At 40.9% G+C, this 21,302-nt stretch overlaps 1 protein-coding gene across 5 annotated transcripts in view; it reads right to left on the bottom strand.

Moving 5' to 3' along the window:
• LOC118584085 (cytidine monophosphate-N-acetylneuraminic acid hydroxylase) overlaps positions 1-21,302 on the bottom strand; it is a 98,507-nt gene that overhangs the window by 64,476 nt on the left and 12,729 nt on the right. For 2 of the 5 annotated variants that reach the window (XR_004945000.1, XM_036188057.1), the window contains exon 1: positions 12,894-13,191. The exons of 1 other annotated variant lie outside the window; for it this stretch is intronic. The gene's annotated coding sequence lies outside the window, so the exon portion shown is untranslated. Of the gene's footprint in view, positions 1-4,253; positions 4,275-12,893; positions 13,192-21,302 lie in introns of those variants that run through there. 2 more of the 5 variants (XM_036188058.1, XM_036188059.1) reach the window with 2 other exon arrangements.

The following is a 21,302-nucleotide window of genomic DNA, read 5'->3' as shown; positions in this document are numbered from 1 at the left end:
TACAGATTCTTGTTTCGGGACCATCCCTACAGACAACAGGACTCAGTCCTACATCCACTGCATCAGGTATGGAAGGAAGACCTAGATGATGAACAGAAGGAGAGAGGAATAAAAGAGAAAGAGGAGAGTGGAGGGAGGAAGGAAAGTCTGTTACTTGTCCCATAAGCTTTCTATCCTGGACCCTTGCTCCCAGATTGTTGCAGAATGCGTTGTGTATACTGTGTGAAGATGTGCTGCTGTGATTGGTGTAATAAAAAGCTGAATGGCCAATAGCGAGGCAGAAGGATAGTGAGGCAGAAGGGGATGGGCGGGATTTCTGGGGAGAGAAAGGACGAGGAGGAGGAGGAAGAAGAGGAGGAGGAGGAGGAATCTAGGCGTGCAGGGAGTCTCCAGGCAGACTCAGAGGAAGCAGGATGGGCAGTAGAGATGAGGAAACAAGCCATGCAACAGAAGATAGATTTTAAAATATGGGTTAATTTAAGTTATAAGAACTAGTTAGGAACTAAAGGCCGAGCTTTCATAATTAATAATAAGTCAGTATGTCATTATGGGTGAGCCGGCAGGCCCCCCAAAATCCAACTACACCAGGTCTATCAGAGGACAGAAGAACATCCAGTAGAAATATCCAGTCAGTCCCTCCCATGCCATCCTCTACCTCTGTCCACTTTAGACAGTCAAATTTGTTTTTCTGTATTCCACATTTAAAAAATGTTTACCATTTTTTATTAAAGTTTTTTATTTATTTTACATACCGACCACAGTTTCCCTTCCCTCCTCTCCTTCCATTCCCTCCGCACCTCCCTTCTCCCCTTCTCTCCATCAACTCCTCCTCCTTCAGAAAAGGGCAGGCCTCCCATGGGAGTCAACAAAGCATGGCATATCAGATGGAGGCAGGACCAAGCTTCTGCCCCCTGCATCAAGACTGGACAAGGCAACCCAGCATGGGGAATAGGTTCCCAAAAGCCAGCTCAAGTGCCATGGAACAGGTCCTGATCCTATTGCAAGGAGCCCCACAAACAGACCAAGCTACACAACTGTCACACACATGCAGAGGTCCTAGGTCGGTCCCATGCAGGCTCCCTAGCTACCAGTCCAGACTCAGCCAGTTGCTGAAGAGGGAGAAAGGGAAAACAGAGAGGCTGGAGAGGAAGAGAAGGGATTGCATGTTGGGGCCGACGAGGAGGCTTGTCAGTGTGATCAAAAATAATGGAGGAATCATCTGGCTTAGGCTTCATAGCTAGGGGTTGTTTCTTCCTTATTTGGTTTATCCCCAAATGGCATCATGCCACCTGATTCCTTTAAGATTACCTATGTATAGATTTTTAACTATCAACCCCAGTGTTACAGATTTTTCAGATTTTTAACCTTACCCAATGTGCTTACAAATCTTGAGCTAAGATTTATACCTTAGCAAAATTTTTAGAGAGTTAGAACAATATCAAAAGAGTATGAGATGAGTAGCCATAGTCCCCATTGGAAATTGTCCCTTGATTTTGTTTTGCTCTCCTTTCTCTGTCACATAGCACATGGCTCACCTGATATGGGACAGAGATTTTGTTTGTTTGTTTGTTTGTTTGTTTTTGTTTTTCGAGACAGAGTTTCTATGTAGCTTTGGTGCCTGTCCTGGAACTCGCTTTGTAGACCAGGCTGGCCTCGAACTCACAGAGATCCACCTGCCTCTGCCTCCCGAGTGTTGGGAGTACAGGCGTGCGCCGCCACCGCCACCACCACCTGGCTGGGACAGAGATTTTGAAGAAAAACTTTTAAACAAGCATGCTTGGGTCTAGATGAAGGGAAGCCATACCTCAACTCCAGAGGCAGCTTTGAATTGAAGTGGAACAACATAAAAAAAAAACAGTCTAATGCTACTCATACCTAAAAGACACCTGAATCCTTGGAAAACTGGATCTAAAACACTGAGAACAGAGACAGCTTAGAGATAGGAGATTTTTGAGCCCTAGTCAAAGACAGATGACATTCCAGGAAGGAGCTGAGAGATGCACCAGGTAGGAGGAGTGTCTGCCAGGTGTGTGCATGCTGCAGCTGGCCTACCCCTTTGCTTTCTGCCCCTCCTGCTAGGTCTGGCTTCCCCCAGACACCACTTTGCAACATTAACTTAAAAACAAAACAAAACAACAACAACAACAACAACAAAAAAAAAAAAACCCAGGACATTTACACAGTGCATGTATGAGAAGACCAGACAAAAACAAACAGGCCTTGGAGAGGAGAAAAGAGAAAGCTTCAAAGTGGGGAATGAGGAGTCTCTTTCCATTTCCCAAATCATTCACAGTAGTTGTAAAGGTCCTGAATAATATTGGGATCCAGGGTACTGTTATGCAGCTGAGAGAACTGAGCCCACGCCATAACAGGCTGCTCAGTCTTCTATCAGAGATCAGCCCTCAGTTTCAGGTTCCTGAGACTAAGCAAGCAGTTTCTGAAAGAACCACGAAAAATGGGCAATCAATCTCCAACACCCCTCACAGCAGGGATGAGGAAGATAGCAACTACCAAGCCTGGGCTATTCCCTACAGTATCACAAGGCAATGACAAAATAGGGACAAATCCTCTACCCCCCCTTGGAACTTGATCAAACTTTCCCGAAGATTCCTAGCCAATTAGAAATATACTAACATAGTTGCTACTTGCTTAAGCCAATCATAGATATAATGACCTAACTGCCTTAGAATTCCTTTAACTGTGTATAAAAGGAGCCTGCTATGTAGGCAGATGTTTCTCCCCTGCCTGCCTGTTCCCAAATACCCAGGAGCCTCTTCTTAAATAATTGACTCAGAGGCTTAATAATACTTATAAACACTCAGCAGGTAGCTCAGGCTTATTACTAACTAGCACTTACACTTAAATTAACCCATAATTCTTTTCATGTTTAGCTGCGTGGCTTGGTGCCTTTTCTCAGTACATCATTCTCATCTTGCTTCCTCTACCTCTGGCTGGTGACTCCTGACTCCACCTTTCCTTTTCCCAGAATTCTCCTAGTCTGGTCGCCCTTCCTACCTGGTTACTGGCCAATCAGCATTTTATTAAACCAATTCAAGTGACAAATCTTTACAGTGTACAAGAGCATTATTCCACAGCATTCCCCCTTCTTGTCTAATTAAAAAGGAAGGTTTTAACCTTAATATAGTAAAACAAAAACAGTTATTAAGTAAAAATTATAGTAACAATATCCAATCAGTTTTCATTTGACCAAATTAGAGAAAATAATTATCTGTCTTATCTTGGTGAGTCTAAAGTTTGTATCTAATTTACTTTCTATTATTACTAAGGAAAACTGTAATTATAACTATTTAGTTTTCAGCTCCATCAAAGATCCCAGAAATTTTACCTAATGACAGGGACCTCAAGATGCCTGGACAGTCATTCAAGTTTCCTCTGCAATGTTAGGGCATCCATCTTGGGGCCAACAGGCCTAGCATATCTGACAGACTTTTCTGTGAAGTAGGATATTCTGAAGGGCTGTCCTACCTTGTCTTGGCAAAGTTTGACAATCCTTTCTTTTATGTCCTGCTTGTCCAATTTGGACAACATAGTGTCAGCAGTCAAGGCAAGAGCAGTTTCTCATTCAGTGGCTAACTTTTGCCATAAAGAAAACAAACTCCATATAGAGTTTCTTCAATGCCCATTATCCTCTTTAAAGTAATTGGTGCTGCCAGGAGCAGACATGTCTCATTGTCAAGAAAGTCTAAGTTCTTACAACATTTTAAATGCTATATTCTGTAGGTCTTTGAAGTGTTTAAAGACTGCCTATCTATCCGAAATGTATCTCTGTATGACCTTGAAAACATATCTAACATGACTATAAGTTTGCTATTATAGATGATAAAATTAATCCATATTTCTTAATTATATATTACATTTTTAAATAAGCTGCATAAACATAATATCCTAAACAAGAGTAGAAATACACATACATTATGACAAAATTAACTTTAAATTTGTATCAATATACTAAAATACATACTGATGTAAAATATGTAACAGTTGTTTTTTTGATTTAAAGTAGATTTAATAATTTACTTATTTTCCCATCATTTCTATATCATACCCCCCTTTCTTCTTTTAGAAGATTGTGACCAATAACAATTTATAATAAAACCTTCTATACAAAGACAAGCATCCCTAATCCATTTTTTTGAAATGTAGGTGTAATTTTTTAGGTTACTTCATACTGATTGGGGGTGTTAGTCTTGTGAGAACACTGAGAAAATTTAGGATTATGGTCAAGTCCTTACTGAAGTATTGTGTGTAGTTGGTCCAGCTCAGTCAGTAGCCTTGGAGTTGTTGTGAATGTTGGATCACCTGGGCCATCATTCCCATCAGAGACCTTCCAGGAGGTCTTGCTTGATCAAACCTGATTTTTCTTAATACAGAATGAATCCACAGTCTCTCATTTCCTGTGGAAATAAAATTGTAACCTTTCCTCCAAAGTAACAGATCTATTGACTTAAATCTTGAAGTCAAGGCATTTTCAAAATATATAGGTTGAATTAATCCAGTAACATTTATTCTTAAATATCTCTTAGCAGCTGTTCCTTCCTCGGCTGTCAAATAATTCAAAAACAACACAATAACACACAGTATCCAGACTCTTTGTGTATTTTCTACCTTTACATGGCTTTTAAAAAAATATTACTTTATTCCCTTTTAAAGATTTTATTATTTTAAAGCTATGTATTTTCTTTTTTATGACTGGCTATACCTTCTCTTTACTCTCCCAAGCCTACATTTATTTTTAAACATACTGTAAACTTTTTAGAAGTTTTGTTTTTTGAATCTGTGTATCTTTACTGCATATCTTTATCTTTTTCTGATCACATGAGCATTTAAGCTGCTAAGTAGGCATGGCTAGGACTAAAGTGGCAGCTTTGGTGGCTGACTTTGCCCTACTCCTTGGTTCCATGAGAATCTAGTCTTGTTTTTGTTTTGTTTTGTTTTGTTTTTGCTTTTCAAGACAGGGTTTCTCTGTGTAGCTTTGTGCCTTTCCTGGAACTCACTTGGTAGCCCAGGCTGACCTTGAACTCACAGAGATCCGCCTGGCTCTGCCTCCCGAATGCTGGGATTAAAGGCATGCGCCACCACCTAGTCTTATGGCAGAGGTAATGTTTACTGCCAGTTCTGAAAGCCATGTTTACTACTCTAACCCTGGGAAGTTTCTAAGTACATTCTACCACCAAGTAGCCACTGGCTGCTCATAAACACCATATAAGTGTTTAGTAGCAGGGCTTCTTAAAAGAGCCACCCGTTTTTGCCACTAGCACTAAGCCAGGAAGCTGTCTCTTAAAGGAGCCATGCCTCTGCTAGCCACCAGAAACAGAACCCACCAGAGAAAAAGTGATTACCAAGAAGCTGAGTTTAACTCCATTTTTGTGTGTTTCGAATCCTTTTTTAAGCTTTCTCAGGTTTTATGTGGAAAATCTTGCCCCACGTTGGGTGTCACATGTAAATAGAAGTTTCTGCCCACCAGCAGCTCCCAAATACCCAGCAACCATTTCCCAAATAATTGACTTAGAGGCTTAATATTAGTTATAAATGATTGGCCAGTAGCTCAGGCTTATTACTAAGTATCTCTTACACTTAAGTTAAAACCCATAATTTTTATCTATGTTTAGCCACATGGTACCTTTCCTCTGTACAATATTCTCATCTTACTTTCTCTGCATCTGGCTAGTGACTCTTGACTCTGCCCTTCCTTTTCCCAGAATTCTTCTAGTCTGGTCACCCTGTCTATACTTCCTGCCTCACTACTGGCCAATCAGCGTTTTATTAAACCAATTCAAATGACAAATCTTTACAGTGTACAAGAGCATTATCCCACAGCAAGGTGGTCTTCAAAGATTCCAGAGATCTACAGAATATGGCATTTAAGATGTTTTAATAACGTAAGACTTTTTGTGACAGTGAGACACATTTGCTCGTGGCAGCACCAATCTGCTTCAAAAATGATGATGGACATTGAAGAACCTCCAAGAGTAGTTTGCTTTCAATGTGGCGAAGTTAGCCACTGGGCAAGAAACTGTCCTTGATTCGACTCCTGACAATATGCTGTCCAAGTTGGAAAAGCATGACACAAAAGAAGTTGACTGCTGAACTTTACCAAGACAAGGTAGACCAGTCCTTCAAAAAAGTCCTACTTCACAGAAAAATCTGTCAGATATTCTAGGCCTATAGGCTGAAGATGGATGTTCCAATGTTGCAGAGAAACCTTGGGTGACTGTCCAGGCAGCCAGGTATCTCTAATTTTTATAGCTTTGGAAGTTAGCTTGCTTTGCAGTTACTGTTTAATCACATATAATAGACTGGGCATCATGAATGTAATTCTTACCTGATAATTGTTCTTATTGTATATCATTTATTATATACAATGTTAGAGAAAGAGCCTTTTAGTGGACTGAAGGGGGCAAATGTTGGGATAATCATTTTGTACACTGCGTGTAGATGTCTCTGTTTTATCTCACCCACCTAAGGCACCTTCTTATTGGTTTAATAAAGACATGAATGGCCATTAGCTAGGCAGGAGAAGGTAGGTGGGACATCTAGGCAGAAATAGGAACTCTGAAAAAGAATCTGAGGCAGGAGATTCACCAGCCAGATGTAGAGGAAGTCAGATGTACTGTACCAAGGGGAGGTAATGAAGTATGTGACAGGATATAGATCAATATAAACAGGTTAATTTAAGTTTTAAGAGCTAGTTGGAGAAAAGCCTAAGCTAAGGCCAAGCACTTTCATAATTAATAAAAAGTCTCTGTCATTTGGGAGCTAGCAGTCCAAAGAAAGTCCGATTATACTCTGTCCTATCCTTGTTCATCACTACTTTAGGACAAACTCCTGTTCTGTCACATGGAATTCACAAATGTTGTCTTAGTTTGCTTTCTGCTACTGTGATAAACACCATGACCAAGAGCAACCTGGGGGTAAAGGAGTTAATTTCATCTTACAGTTGTAGTCTATCATTCAAGGAAGTCAGATGAACTCAGAGTAGCAACCTGGGGATAAGAACTAATGCAGAGGCCATGGAGGAGTGCTGCTTAGTGGCTTGCTCCTCATGGCTTACTTGCTCACTCAGCTTGCTTTCTTATAGAACCCTAGACCACCTGCCCAGGAGTGGCACCACCCACAGTGGGGTGGGCACACTCACATCCATCATTAATCAAGAAAATGCCCCACGCACCAATCTGATAGAGGCATTTTCTCAATTCATATTCCCTCTCCCCAAATAATCTTGACTTGTTCAAGGTGAAAAAAAAAAAATTAACCAACACACATTTGTTTCTAAAAGGCCTGGCAGTACACATCCATAATCCCAACATTCAGGAGGCAGAAATAGGAGGTTTGTGAGTTCAAGGCCAGTATGAGACACTACACAATTTTAATAATAATAATAATAATAATAATAATAATAATAATAACAACAACAACAATAATAATGAGAAGAAGGGGAAGAAGAAGAAGAAGAAGAAGAAGAAGAAGAAGAAGAAGAAGAAGAAGAAGAAGAAAAGCCAGTTAATGGTAAAGAATGCATTTTTCCTGACAAAAATTAAAAAGAGGAAATAAAATAGTTTTGTGGTACTAGATGTTGAACTGAGGGCTTTGTGCGTGCTGGGCAAGCATTCTGCCACCCTTCTTTTTTACTCTTAAAGACCCAGGATTTCAGGAAGTTGCCCAGGCTGTCCTGGAGCTAGTGATTCCCCTTGTGCAGCTGCCTGAACAGCAGGGTTTAAAGGATTGTAACACCATACCCAGCCAGAGAAAGAAAAGCTTTTCATGATGTCCGTGTGATAGGATTTTATCCTCATGTGAGGTTACTAAAATGGAGGGGACAGACCTATAAGACCGAGCAAATTAGAGGAGGAGGACGATAAGGATGCTAACAAGGTAGCCCTGAGAAGCTGCTTTGTGTCTCAGAGTGACCCTGGTATCTGCAGAACACGGCCAGTTGCCGCTGTGGATTCACATACCAACCTTTCTTGGCTGGTAGAAACGCTCTTCACTGTTTTCAACAACAGAAGGGTAGCTGAAGAGGATTAAAAAAAAATGGGACAGCAAACAGTCTTGCCGAAAGTCACCCTGTAGTCCCTTCAGGGAATTCAGTAGGAAGAAGGCACTTCAAGCATGGCTTCCTGAGTCCATCATATTATATAAAGAGGACACAAAACACAAAAGATATTCTCTCTCTGTCTCTTCCTCCACGTGTGTGTGTGTGTGTGTGTGTGTGTGTGTGTGTGTGTGTGTGTGTGTGTGTATGTTAAAGTAGAAAGGGGATCAAGAGAGGAAAGGAAGAGATCTCAAGGGAGGGGAAGAGAGGGAAACGTAAGTTCAAGTTATTCTTAGCTTCTTAGATTCTATAAAAAGGACAACATATATTTGGGTGTTAATAAACACATGATTTGAAAGCAGAAGAGGGACTCTGGGGAGAGGGAAGGGAACCATCTGGAGGAAGAAGTGGGCCCCGGGGTGGGAACAATGTATCAAGAATGCAAACAAGAACCAAGTATGTGTATGAAAAGGCCAGAAGGAAACCCATTACTTTGCATGCCAAAATTTGTTGTTGTTTTTGTTTTTTTAAATAGACTCAAGTGAATCTAATAATATCTAGCTCTATAAACAGGGACCAAACCTCACAGAGTAAAGTAATAAGCAGTGCCAGGCAGCCGATTGGTCTGTTTACATGGTTTTCATCTTCTGACTGATTCTATTCTTTGTTGTTAGAGCCTAAAAATCACATTTATATCGGAAGACACAAAAGTAAATTTCCCTTTTACTTTATCCTCTCACTTAGCCTGCTTGCTTGTGTTGGAACACAGTCAAAGAATGATGTGTGGTGAACAATGCCTTGGAGAACTTTGAAAGACGCTCCAGAAGAAAGGCAGAGGGCCTTTTATGTCAGGGGCATTTTGTTCCCTGTGTTGTTCTTGGACATGATTTCCTGTTTCCTGTGACAAATATTTACATTCCATTTATGAAACATGTTTATTCTTCTTGGATGTCAGAATGTAGCTATAGAACCCAGTCTGGTCAGTGTGCCGTGCTTCCCCAGACATAATTTATACTGCTGTGCCAGGCAATTGCTCTGTCCTAAGAACATTCTGGGGAAGGGCTGCTCTGTTAATATTTAGTATGTGTGGTGGTATTGTGTTCTCCAAAATATTGTGCACCCTAATAAACTTATCTGGGATCAGAGACAGAACAGCCACAATATTAAACATAGAAGATAGGCAGTGGTAGCACACACCTTTAATCCTAGCATTCCAGAGGCAGAAATCCATCTGTTCAAGGATACAGCCAAGCATGGTGACCCACGCCTTTAATCCCAGGGAGTGATGGTAGAAAGCAGAAAGGTATATAAGGCGTGAGGACCAGAAACTAGCAGCATTTTGACTGGTTAAACTTCTAGGCTTTTGAGCAATAGTTCAGCTGAGATCCTTTCTGAATGAGGACTCAGAGGCTTCCTGTCTGAGGAAACAGGATCAGCTGAAGAACTGGCAAGATGAAGTAACTGTGGCTTGTTCTGCTTCTCTGATCTTCCAGCATTCACCCAATAACTGGCTCCAGGTTTGATTTTATTAATAAGAACTTTTAAGATTCCTGCTACAAGTATGTGTTAACCAGTGTTTACTAATGTGTTTTTCTCAAACAACCTTCCTTGGATCATTGCTTTTTTTGTTATATTCCTGTATAAAAATCAACTGAAACTGAAGTAAGATTGTCTACAGCATTAGACTGTAGTCTGCCCCATTCTTTCAGGTCCTCAGATCCCAGGTCCAGCAGACAAGGACTACACAGGTTGATGAAAGTTGATACCCTAGCTATGCTTTGAATGGAATTTCCCCAGGACATTAAGTATATATTTTCTGGGCTATTTAAATGAGGAATGTGATGTGCTTTAACTACTGTACTAAAAGAATTATAAAAGGAACTCAGGTTATGGAGTCAGCTGTGGTATTAAGATTTATCTCACTTTAGCCACAGGGGAGTATTACTCTGAGGAGGTCAATGAAGTGTCCATCCACTCAGAAGTAGTCTAAGAAGACTAATATCCATTCCCTTAACCTCTCAAGAATGAGGAGTGAGGGCTAAAGAGGTGGCTTAGGAGTTAAGAGAGCTTACTGTACAATCATAAAGACTGGAGTTCAGTTCCCAGCATCCATACAACCAAATGGCCATCCCACATACGCAGTTAACCTCAGCTCTGAGTGTGGCAGAGACAGGAGGGTTGCTGGGACTTGCTGACTTCCAGCCATGCCAAGAAGACAGGAGCTCTAGATTCAAGGAGAGACCCTGCCTCAAAGGAATAGTCTGAGACCATAAAGAAAGATACCTGATACCCTCTTCTGGCCTTTGAAAGTGTACATACCTTCACTCTTTACATACAGACACACATAGAATAGAACAGAACAGAATAGAATAGAATAGAACAGAATAGATGGATGATAGATACATGCATACATACATACATAAAATGGATAGATAGATACACACATACATATATACATACATACTTATATAAATAGATGAATAGATAGATAGGATAGATAGATAGATAGATAGATAGATAGATAGATAGATAGATAGATAGATAGACAGATAGACAGATAGATATAGAAGCTTCACAGCTTCTGTGTTTCCTTCTGATCTCCCCCAACCATCCTGTTTGTCCACCTCTTTCTCCACAGACCACAGACCAGCTATTGGACTCCTGACTCCTCTTCTTCAGGGAGGCCATAGAAACCTGAGCTCCATTTCCCCAAGCAAACCACAAAGTACAAAATAGCCCCCAGATTTTCCCCTACCTTTCTGTCTTAGAGCTTAGAGCCATAAAGACATTTGTTTGCTGGGTGGTGATGATGTACACCTTTAGTCCTAGCACATAAGAGGCAGAGGCAGGTGGATCTGAGTTTGAGGACAACCTGTTTTACAGAGTGAGTTCCAGGATGATCTGATCATGGCAACACAGAGAAACCCTGTCTTTAAAAAGAAAAAAAAAAAAAAGACATTTGTTGACTTGCCTTGTCTGAGAGTAGATCCTAAGACATATATTTCACAAGGGATACTGTGCTAAAGTCAGGAGAAAGAAGTGTGTACAGACAGACCAAGACAGGCTTGCTAGGTTTTCCCACTCTGTGTATTGTCCATTTAGATCAAATCTTTTTTGTTGTTCTTGTTCAAACTTCAATTGCACTGATACCATGAAGTCGCCAGGAAAATTCTGATCACTTCCTCCATATGACTTTCATTTTATGTCTCATTGTATTATTTATGTGTATGTATGTGTGCATGTGTACAAACACATGTCAAAACACATGTGGAGGTCAAAGGACAACTTTCAACAGTCAGCTTTCTCTTCTACCATGTGGATCAAACTAGTCAACAAGCACCTTTCCCTGCTGGGCTCTAGTACCTGTCTCTTCAGTTCATGTTACTGCACAGTCTAGCTCCTAATGGCATCTAGTCTCCATTCATTTCCTCAAAGTCCAACCCTGTACCTGGAACACTCTCTGCTCCCTTTGCACATATTTAGCATCCGAACCCCCCAACTCCAAGTCTATCATCCTCAAAAAAGACTCCCCAGAGAAGGTGAAACCCACCGCAGGCATGACAAGCTCAACACCATGGCCTTTTCCTTAGCATGACACAGCAAATGTCGTCATTTCGTTCTTTAACTATGATGTTGATTAATTTCTCCATTCCCTAGAAAACTATCAGCCATATGTATACACGAGTCTGCATTATACTTCCCCAACCTGACACACAAGAGAATTTCATAAACGCTATTTGAAAGAATTGGTGACCATTTTGTGATTCCCACAAAACCTTCTCTGGAACCTTCAATTTAAATCTAATGCCATCCTCAGGGTCTCTTCATAACAATTACATGCTTATTTGAAAAACTAAAAGTTAACAAAATGTTACATTTGACTTTCTAGAATTCAAGGGTTTAACAGAAGGTACCCCAAATGCTGGCTAGGGAGTGCTCTAAAAGATTGTTTGTGTTGTGTTTGATACTCCCCAACAGAAAGAGAAGGCAGGCGGCACATTGTTCTGACAAATCTTATCCTGTGAAGGATTCAACATTTTATTGACAGGTGTTTTAAGACTGGTTGCATTCTATTGTTATTTGTTTTGAGAACAGGGGTCTCAAACAGTAGCCAAAATGGGCCAAGAACCCCCAATCCTCCTGTCCTCTTTGGATCCATGAATTCAATTACTTCTGAATTCAGAACACCCTCAGGTCCAGACTGTGAGTTCTCTAAGCCCAGGAACCCTTGTTCAGTATCTCTCTTGGCTGACACTTACTATGCTCCTGAGCAAAGTACAGACTATTAATATGGCACCAGAAGGAACTGTCTGGAGCTAGAGCAGATGGTGGCTGTTTGGAAATAAGAAAAGTGCCCAGAGAATGCCTGGGGAGAGTGGATAGTGGAGAGCGTGTGGATTGCAGAGAACAGACTCTGGAAGATAGAGTAGCTGGAGCAAGCAAGGTGTGGACATGAGGCAGGCTGTTGGAGCAAGTACCTTAGTTAGTTGCCTACCCGCTGTTCCTAAAGTAGATACTGCTGTGACTTCAAAGATAATTTCAGTATCATCAACTCTGCCACCAAAAACTCTCAGTTCTTCTCCCTAGTCACAAACTAAAACTGTAAACCCTTGAACTTGATGTGGTAATATGCACTTGTAATCTCAGAGCTTGGGAAATGGAGGCAGGAGGATCAGGAGTTCAAGATGATCCTTGGCTACATTGGGGGTTAAGGCCAGCTTAGGTTACATGACAACCTATCTCAATAAACAACTGCCTAATATATATTAGAGAGAGAGAGAGAGAGAGAGAGAATAGATATAGAGATCCTTAATTGAATAGAATAAAATGTAAAGCATACCTTTACTCCCTCTGAGCAGAAAAGGGTCACAGCAACAGAGCAGCTGGTTAGGGAATGTCAAAAGAACCAAGCCCAGAATTTCTTTTAAATGATTTTTACAACCAGCAGGGATGCAGCCTGGAAATCTTAATATGCTTGATTAGAAATTTGATTTGATTTTCTTGTGGCCGGAAAGTCTTTTCAAAAGCAATTACCAGTACAGGAGGGAAGTCTTAAGTTCCTCTGCAGACACAGAGGCTGAGTAGGCTTCTGTGACTATTGTTCATCTGTGCCTGTCTCCCGACAACACTGCTTCTCTCCCAGCTCCACCAATTAGACACAAGCAAGGGGTTAGGAACTTCAGATAAACTGAATCCTCTGCCACGTCAGAGCTAGGGTGTGTGCATGCATGTGTGTATGGGCGTGTGTGTGTGTGTGTGTGTGTGTGTGTGTGTGTGTGTGTGTGTGTTATAGATAGGTGAATGTGGTCTAACAGAAGAAAACCCTGAGGAGAACTTTATCTACACCCCCCCCACACACACACTGTTGTGCTTTTCTGGAAGTGAGTCAGTCTACCGTAAACACTTTTAGTTGTATTGGGGAAAACATTCACAGCTGCATGTCTGCAGCATAGAATATAGTTCTAGACTCATGTCTTCTGATCCCCTGGAGGCTCTGATTAGCACACTTCTGTCTTTCTAGTACTGAGGCCTTAGAGTCCAAGCCTAGATCTCAGGAGACACATCTATTTCTCACCAGTTCCCATTTGACAGATATCCTATTTCAGTTCTTGAAGAGTTATTTTTATGGTCATTTCAACAAATATAAGAGTGTCAAGAAATAACTGGTATCTTGTCTCCCATTCTAATTTAAAAAATTCAGCTCAGGTGCTCTTATTGAAATCCACTAGGCAAGCATGGTGGCTCATGTCTGAGACCCTAGTGCTTCAGAGGCTGAGGTGGGAGAATATCCACGCACTTGAAGAAGCCAACCTGGGCTACAGTGAGTTCTAAGACATCCTGGGTTATGGGGTAAAACATTGTCTCAATAAATGAATAAAAATAAATAAAATGACAAAACAGAGCAAGGGCTATAACATAGTAAAACTTTGTCTCAATAAAGCAATTAATTAACTAACTAACTGATTGATTAATTAATTAACACCAAAACAGAACTATGGCTAGGGAGATGGCTCATTGAGTAAAAGCACTGGCTATGCAAGCCTGCCTGGTAAACTGAGTCCAGATCCCACAACCCACATCAAAAGCTTCATTCCATAGTCCATCACTCCAGTGAGGTGGGAGGTAGAGATAGGAAAGTGTCCCTGAGTCTCCTGGGCCATCTTAGCCTAGGGCATGAGGAGAAGCAACAGAAACAATGAGGAATCCCATGTGGACAAGGTGGATGGTGAGAACCAACTCCCCAAAATTGCCCTTTGACCTTCCTATGTGGTCCATGGCACAGCATCCTTCATACCCACAATGCACCATGTCTGTCATCCCAGCACTCAGTAGGCTGATACAAGACGATAACCAGGTAGCTTAGACCACAAAACGAGATCCTGTCTCAGGACAACAGCAACAAAGACATAACTAATACTCCATTCCTAAGTTCTCTTTCTCCTGACTCCTGGGAACCTCCAAACTTAAACTTAAAAAGGGGGGGGGGCTAATATTGAGTTCTCTGTATATTTTATTTACGTGTCTCTTGCCTCTCTAATGACATTATACATTCCTGATTGGACTGTAAGTTTGTAGTTAGATTATGAGTCTTGCTCTCTAATTAGATTGCCCCTGTAATTAGATTGTTGGCCCTGGAAACACAGCTTTGCTCCTGCATTTACCACAGTGCTTAAAATGACATATAGGAAACAGCCTGACAGCAAGTCTCCAGCAAAAACAAAATGATGGTTTCAATGACATCTCCAGCTACAGAAATGTCCATCAGGATGGAAGACAGCAGACAATTTAAGCTTAGAATTCTTCCGGGCAGTGCCTGGCCCCGAGCTTCCGCGTCTTCTCTCAGACAAGGCCTTTCAAAGTCTTGCTTCCCCTTCCCCCTTCAGTGTCATGTGACAATTTTTTATGTCCATTTTAGTTTCTTGAGTCAAAGTCTCACTCTGTAGTTCAGGGTGGCCTCAAACTCATGACACTGCTCTGGCTTCAGACTCCCCAGTGCTGAGATATCAAGTAGAAGCCGTGACATGGCATGTAAAATAATGATTTGAACTCCGTACAGCAAGGTTCTGTAATCTCATGTGTGTGCTTTTCTGCTGTTTGTGTTTTTGTTTTTATAGAGATGCACATCCATGCAGCTACCTCCCACACTCAAAGATGAGGCAGTACTTTAGAGTTCCTGCCACTCCTACAAAGGACCTGAATTTGGTTTCCAGCCCCAAGTCGGGTGGCTCAGGGTCATCTATAACTCCAGCTGCAGCGAATTTAATGCCCTCTTCCGACCTCCACTGTTATCTGTACACCTGTGGCTTACATACTCAGGGACGTATATACACATATACACATAAATTTTAAAAATGAATCAATCTTTTTTTCCTTCTAAGAGTCAACACACCCCTCCCAGTCAATTCCTACCCAGAGAATGATCATTCTAACCCTGCCGCTGTAGGCAGTGATGCCTGCTCTTGAATTTTAGGTAACTCTCCACACTCAGTTGCTTGTCCTCCTGTTTGGCCTTCTCTCCTAGCATTACTACTATGGTGTTCAACAATACTGCATACAGAGCAGCGATTTGCTCTCTTCATTGTTAAATAGCGTTACGTTTTATAAGTAGACGACATTTTGTTTCTCTGTTCCTCTACTGTCAGATATTCGGGGCCATTCCTTGCTTTTGACTGTTGATATTGGATATTACCCTCTTTGTACACAATGTTTGGTAGACAAAGTGCCTGTTTATGTTGGGAATGTATCCAAAGGTGGAAGCCCTGACCAAACAGCAGATGCACAGTGAGCTCTCCTAGGCGTTGTCATCCCATTCTCCATGCCTGTCAACAAATCAAAGCGTTCCTGCTGTAGTCCCTAAAGTGAAAGGGGGCACCTTATCTTCGATATTGCAGGAAGACATTTGAGAGATTTTGAACCTTTTTAAGAACAGTTTTCAAAATATTTAAATTTATGAGGCATGGGACATTTTAAGTTTATAAAATGTTCTATATTGTTAACATTTGGACTGAAAATAAAGGCTAAAAATTAGGGTCACAGTCATAAGCACCAAATACTAACCAGAAATTGAGATATTCATTTCTTGTGATGTAGCAAGACAATGACCTAAGCAGTCTGGCAAAGGGTTTGGAACAGTTTCTGACTCCATGAGTCTCAATCCCTTGGGGGTTAAAAAAAAAACTTTTCACAGTGATAGCCTAGGACCACCTATATGACAGATGTTTGCATTGAGATTCATAACCATGACAAAACTGCAGTTATAAAATAGCAACAGGAAAAATTTTGTAATGGGGGATTACCACAATATGGGGAACTATTCTGAAAAGTCAAAGCTTTGGAAAAGTTGAGAACCAGTGGCTTACTCGAGGTTTGTTCACGCTCAAGAATGCATGTCTAGCCTCTTTGTCTTTGCTAAATTTGTTAAGCTTAAACTATTTAGATAAACTAAGTCATATAAATGTTTTATATTGATACTAAAAGGAGCTTCAATTGAGAAATTGTTTTAAGGCTCATACTTAACAAAGATAAAACTACAAAGTCCTTTTCCCAAGGTCAGGCATTTAGATAAAGCTCCCATTCCCTCAGGGGCTTGGAGAAAGTTCTTGCTTGCTAAAAAGGGAGCTACCCTCCTTATCTCTGGTAAACTTAGAGCCATTAACTTAGAGCCATTAACATATGGCTCTTTTGGTTTATTTTACTGAAACCATATTTGATACTAGAAGAGCTTCAATTCAAAAATCATCGTTTTTAAGGCTACTTATTGTAGACTACTAGAGAACACAAGTAAATAGTGATCTTATAAATAATCAAGTTCTTTAATTGTAGTCATGCTAAGTACTGATATAATTAGCTGCAGGGATAAGTTTTAGTTAATCCCTTGTATATGTTTCCAGGGTTGAGCTTAAAACAAGTAACTAGAAACAAAGTTTGTCTATTCAGATATACCCGGAAAGCCCTCAAATACTTCAGAGATTTGCACAATATGGCCTTTAAAATGTTGATTTAAAAGCTTATTATATCAGACAGACTTCCAGATCCTAGTAGTGACCCAAGGTCTCCAAAAAAGATTGAGGCACCATGATATCCCCACCTGGATTATGGCAACACTGACCACAGAGCAAGATGCCTCAATGTAACATCTGTCGCCAGGACTTAGCCCAGACTGTGGACAAGTAGCAGGGCACTAGAGAATTGTTTGCACACCTTTTGCCTAGACAAAGTAAGATCAGTATTCCCCATGTCCCTCTTCCACAGGAAAAAACTCTCTCCCCTTATGGGTCTAATGACTAAAGATTGATCCTGTTTTGATACTTCTGCCTCTAATGCTATGGAGACCTGGATTATAGGCTGGTCCTTGTCATTTTTTTTTATAGATTTGGAAGCTGCTTGGCCTGCACTCAGATTTCTCCTTCTCAGGTCTCTGATAGTATTGATGGCTAGGCTAGCTATAACTCTGTCAGCTTGGCAGCATCAAACAACAAAATCCTTCCACAAGGCTATAGCCAGCTTTTTAGCTCATTTTTAAGAAAATGTTCTAGTATATGAAAGTTTGAATAAGTCATAAAGGTTTAAATATGGGTTTGAAAAAAAAAGGTCTGAAGATATGAAAATCTATGGAAATTTTGAGAATGTAAGACTGTTTTAAGATATATAAAGATCTGAGGATATGAAAGCATATAAGCTTTGAGGGTCTCAGAAAATGATTTAAGATATAAATGCAAGTTGTGAAGATATAAGTGAGTGATCTAAATTATGAGAAATGTTTCAGATTGCTTTCCCTTCTATGATATAAAAGTTCAGAGCTTAACATTTAATAGAGCTCTGATAAGTTGGCAGAGCAGTGACTACTTACTGTTCAGTCACAAGCTCAAAATTTTAGATTTATCTTAGTTATCATCTAAATATAAACTTAAAAGTGCTTCTCATCAGGCCAAAGAAATCTCTGTCCAATCTATATCTGACTCTCTGGACAGAAGGAAAATGCACATGCTTTTAACCTAAACCTGTAGTTTTTGCTAGGACTCATAAAAGGTATGGATCTACTTCTGCTGTTTTACAGATACTTATTACCTGCTTTGTCTATGATATGGATTTCAGTACAAATTGGTAATGCTAATGTATCTAAAACTTTTATGTCATTTTGTAAGATAATTCACATAGATCTCAGAGGATTAAAAGAGTCATAAAACCTGGATACACTTCACAAAGGTTAGAAGGACTCCAGATTAATATAGCTTCAATTTTCTCCACTTGTCTATTCCTAAGGATGATATTTTCCTCTCTTTTGGTCTTGGGACTCCTGCTCTTCCAATTACTAAGACTATAGACCTAAAAGTTCCAAATAAGTTCATAAATTTTAACTTCTGTTTCTAGTTTAAATTTCTCTAAACAGATTTCCACTTGGCTGGCAGACACCTCCAAGCTTCAGTTGCTGACTACATTGCTTCAAACAACTGTGAGCTCTGGACTTGCTGAAAGCTGACATGGACCAGCCCAGCCAGTGTAATTGTGCTTTGTCTCCACAGCTGGATCTGATAACCACATACTTCTGACAAATGCCCCATTGCCCAGACTTTGACTAGCCTTTCAGCCTTTTTGGGCCCTGACAACAACACCACAGTGTCAGATCAAAGCAGTTCCAGAAGAGAATACATCATTCCATGCTCCCTGCCCAAAATAGGTTGAAATGCTAGGTCAAAAAGGAAACTCCCTGGCATAAGGGACAAAATGGCCAACTATAATGCCCATTGATGTAGCAGGAAAATAGATTCAGAGTTGTGTGGAGGCCCACAAAGGTTTCCCAGTGAGATCTGAGCTTGCTTTACCCAACAGGGCTGCATTAGAAGATTGTTTGACCATGTGCATGGTTACTAGGTGATTAGAAGTGTCTACACTTGGCTGAGCTGGGGGAGGTCTTTGCTCCACTCATTGGCATTCCTATAAATAGCCCACTTCTCCCTCCTCGAGAGTAGGAGTGGGGGGGGGGTGTTCTCCCCCAGAGTTGTCAATTGATGAATTTATTAACTAAAATTGTTCTGCAATAAGATGAAGCACTTGACCTGTTTTGTGCAGAACCAAAGAGATATTATATGGCCTTAAGAAATTATTGTTTCTATATAAATCACTCAAGATTATAATATGGCTGTACTCAAAGATCAGAACTACAGGGCTTTAAGAATGGCAATAGTTACAGATGTTACTGCCCTAGAAAAATCTGTTAGTTAATGGTTCTTAGGTCCCAATACCCTTGAACCCCTGGGCAGATAGGACTCATGATTGAGTCCTGTCATTGGTACTTGTAAAGGGGGGAATATGGAGGGCCCAAAACAGCTTGACCACACAGCTTCTGTGACAGGCTTACTGGCAGGCAATACCCAGATCCAGGAAAAGCCTTAAGCTGACACCACCTAGGGAGGGCCTGCATGTAAAGGTAAATAACTGACATTGCAAACATTCCCAGCACACACTTATACCCTAGACAAATGTCAATCGTAGTCATGAACACTGGAAATCCCCTCACCCCAATCTCTGCTATAATAAAAACTCTACCCTGCCGAGGCTTGGGGCTCTCTGCTCTCACCGCTGCATCGGACAGACAGACACCAATCTCTGAGCTTGAAATAAAGGCTCTTTGCTTTTATGTATGGGATTTGGTCTCCATGGTGGTCTTTTAGGGGTCCCTGTGATCTGGGCGTAACAGTCCCCTGGCTGTGGGCACCTGGCATTAGTAGTTACCTGGGCGTTAAGAAATAGCTCACTCCATTTTTCCTTTAGTCAAGTTTTTATTTATTTCTCTATTATCCCCTATGGTGTTTGCTTTAATCATGCCCCAAGCTGAAAGTTAAACTCCAGGCAGGGCAGCTTGTTTTTTATACTTGTTCTTCCTCTATAATCTTGTGATGTGAACCTTATAAATTGTTTCCATTATGGCTGACCATAAACCCACAATATGTGCTTTTCTCACAGTCTTAAAAATAACTAACTGTGCACACCTTTGATTCTAGCACTTGAGAGGCAGAGGCTGGTGGATCTCTGTGAGTTTAAGTCCAGCCTGGTCTGCAGAGATAGTTCCAGGACAGCCAAGGCTATACAGAGAAATTCTGTCTCAAAAACCAAAACCAAAACCAAAACCAAAACCTGCTAACTGCAAAATCCACTTTTATAATCATCTTGCTATAAAAGACCCCCTTACTTTTGGTCCAGACCACTTCATTGTCCTAATCTCAAGGAGATTGTAAGTTTGGCCTGACTGAAAAAGACTAGAATTGTTTTTGCTTTGCGACATTTCAGTGTTAGCTCCTGTTTTTTTGACACCATAACACTGGACACTGATCAACCACACACTGGTTGAATTTGGGGATTGGTTTATCAGCACTAAGGCAATAACAAGGACACCCCCAGTAAACTACCACCTAGAGGAATGAGGGGGTGAGGGTTCAGATATGGAGAGAACTGATAAGTTACAAAAAATGAAGGATAAAATGTGAGGCATGAGAAACGAGAGACAAGGAATGAGATGAGGGATGAGAACCAAATATTTCACAAAAGTGGATCCAGATCAGGGGGCAAAGGCAGAGAGAGGTAGCTGTCACATAACCCTGGCAAATGGAGCATCTGAGAGAGGCTCTGGGAGTCTGTGTTAGAGTAGCATGCAAGGGAGCCCATATTTTATTCCTGAAAGTTACGTATTCATAACCTGCTTCAGAAAGTCTAAGAGTTTTGATCTTATTTTTCACTCTCTGAGACAGGCTGTCTATGTGCATCCCTGGCTGGCCTAGAACTCTCTATGTATACCAGGCTGGCCTTGAAATTATGACAATCCTGCTGCCTCTGCATATGAAGAGAAATTAGGTTGCTATCAAGGGCTGGAATTCCAGATGTGCAACACCACACTCAACTGGAGTCTCACCTTTACAAAGAAACTTAGAGCTGGATGGGGTAACGTGTCTGTAATTCCTGTCCTTGAGAGGCTGAGGTAAGAGATCAAGCAGTTCAGGCCAGCCCTAGCTACAAAGCAAGACTTTATCTCAAAAAAAAAAAAAAAAAAAAAAAAAAAAAATCAAGAATAAATAAATACAAAGGAAGCAGAAAGCCATTAGCAGGAACTGAGTCCTGCTGTGCATGACTGTGAGCTACCTGTCATCAACAAGAAAAACTTTCAGCTGCTTAGGATCAAGGACAGTCAGCCAGCATGGTGACATAGACCTGGAACCCCAAGATGGGGGAGGTGGAAGCAGGAAGGTCTGGACAA

Source organism: Onychomys torridus, chromosome 5, assembly GCF_903995425.1.
Source record: "Onychomys torridus chromosome 5, mOncTor1.1, whole genome shotgun sequence".
Taxonomy (NCBI): Eukaryota; Metazoa; Chordata; class Mammalia; order Rodentia; family Cricetidae; genus Onychomys; species Onychomys torridus.
The sequence above is the reverse complement of the archived record's forward strand: the minus strand, read 5'-3'. Positions and strand labels throughout refer to the sequence as shown.